Below are 2,179 nucleotides of genomic sequence, written 5' to 3'. Positions count from 1 at the left end.
TTTCTCCGCCTTCGAGTTTTCGAGAAGGAGAAGATTCATAGTGCATCGGGTGTGTGCGTGCGTGTGGATCCTTGGATTAGTCACCTCTGCGGAGGTGGATACCAAGTAAAATAAACCGGGTTAGCGTTGATCTCTGTCTTTCTCTTTTATATTTTTGCTTCCGCTAATCTCTGTGCAGAGAAAGATCAAGAAAAATCGAGAAACGCTATTCACCCCCCCTCTAGCTGTTCAACCGATCCTAACATATCGATGGTCAATCGTTGACCGTCGATTAGGACAAACAGTCGAAACTCTTTCCGACAAAAATGGAAATATTTTCTGATCGCTTTACAAGCTCTCGGTGGCAAACCCTAATACAATCAACCTTTCCTCTCTTCTCCCACGCAACCAAACATGAATTATGTTACACGAACAACATCTCCTCTCCCACACGGTTTTCTTCGGTAGCAAACAACAAGGACAGCAACCACCAACGCCCGGGAGAAACAAAGAGAAGTAGAGAGCTTCGGCTGCAACAAGGAGAGCTCCGGCGGCCCCTGCTCCTCACGGTAACAAGGAGAATTAGAGGATGGGCTCCTCTGGCGGCATCCAAGGGAGGATGAGCTCTCTGTTCTTCACAGCAACCAACTGAGAAGAAAAAAAACTCCGGTGGTTCTACTCCTCACGGCAACAAGGAGAAGTAGAGGATGGGGTCCTCTCCGGCGGTTGGGGGGGGGGGGGGGGTAGCGGAAGTTGGCTGACGCTGGCGCATCGCAGCGAGGAGGAAGACAACGCCCATGCTGTGGTTTTTATCGCCCGGTGAAGAGAAGGTTCAGAGAAGAGGATGAACCGATCCCTCTTTGCTCGTGAAGAGGGAGATGGCGGCGCCGTTCAGCTCGCGAAGAGGGATTGGCCGGCGCCTTCTGCTCGCGTGGAGGGAGAGGGTCGGCGCCTACTGCTCGTGTGGAGGGAGATGGTCGCCTTATGCTTGCGTGGAGGGAGAAGCCCTAGTGCTTGGGAGGGCGGCGAGCGCATGGAGATGGCGGCAAGGGCGGGCATCTTCTCAGCGAAGAAGATGAACAGGGCCACCGGGTTTTTCATCGCACCAGCCGTGAACAGAGACTCCTCTCTGTTTTATCGCGCGTGGAGGAGAAGATGCACAGTGCGGCGGGCAAATAGTGCGTGAACCGGATGAAGGAATAGATTGAACCAGATCGGGTTTAATTCTCGAGTACTGTAGCAAACCCTAATTTTAGAGTTTATTGTAGCGAACCGGTTTAATCTTGGTTCGCTTGGTTCACTAACCAAACGACCTCCGATTTAACCCAAACCAATTTTGTTCGATTTCGTCTTCACAAGACCAATCTACTCATCTCTTCCATTTTGCCAAAACCTCTTCCATCGTTAACCAAACCGAGTTGGTTCAATTTGGTTCAAAAATGAATCATTTGGTTCAGTAACCAAATGAGTCTCTGATTTAAACGAAATCAATTTTGTTTATTTCGTCTTCGTAAGACGAGTTCCATCATTTTATCCATTGTCTGGTCCAACCAGATTTTATTTCTCTTATTTCGAGAATCCAATTCTTAAACTCGTTTTAAGTCTTTCGGAGAACTTGTAGTGCGTGTGACCCAATAGATTCCCAGTTATGTTGGCCATCCGTAATTAACTATTAATTACGGAACGATCATAAGTGACACCTAGTAGTATATCATGATCCCCAATTGACCAGAAAATCAACGATTGATTCCAAAATATTTTCTAAACCCTTCAGCAGCTCACTTAATCGTGCCTCGTTCCTTTCACCGTCTTATACCCGCTTGGTTCAGGACATGGTCTATGTGTCGGTCCCCACTAGGCTGACTACGTCACACCTAGCCCAAGCTGCTTTCTTGTCTTGTGGATTCAAGTTACTTGTACATGTGTCCAAGAGTCTCGTACTCTTAACATGTAATGCTTTGGCCAAAGACTTTTAGTAACAATCATGACAAGCGGCCGCAAGGTATACGTCTCCTTTTCAAGGAGCGGTGAATCCTCTGTGGGCTATTCAAAAACACCTTCGGACACTTCGACTTATACCCAATCATCTCAGATCCACCCTCCTCGGAGATGCTTACTTAAGATGTCAAAGTATAAGTCTCCATGACCAAGGTGACTTAAATACCGCAAGTCAAAGGAAACTCGCACTTAAGCTGCACTG

The sequence above is a fragment of the Curcuma longa genome, chromosome 13 (genome assembly GCF_044706935.1).
Source record: "Curcuma longa cultivar G26 ecotype Majalengka, Jawa Barat chromosome 13, ITB_CL_G26_1.1, whole genome shotgun sequence".
Classification (NCBI taxonomy): Eukaryota; Viridiplantae; Streptophyta; class Magnoliopsida; order Zingiberales; family Zingiberaceae; genus Curcuma; species Curcuma longa.
This window is presented reverse-complemented; position numbering follows the sequence as displayed.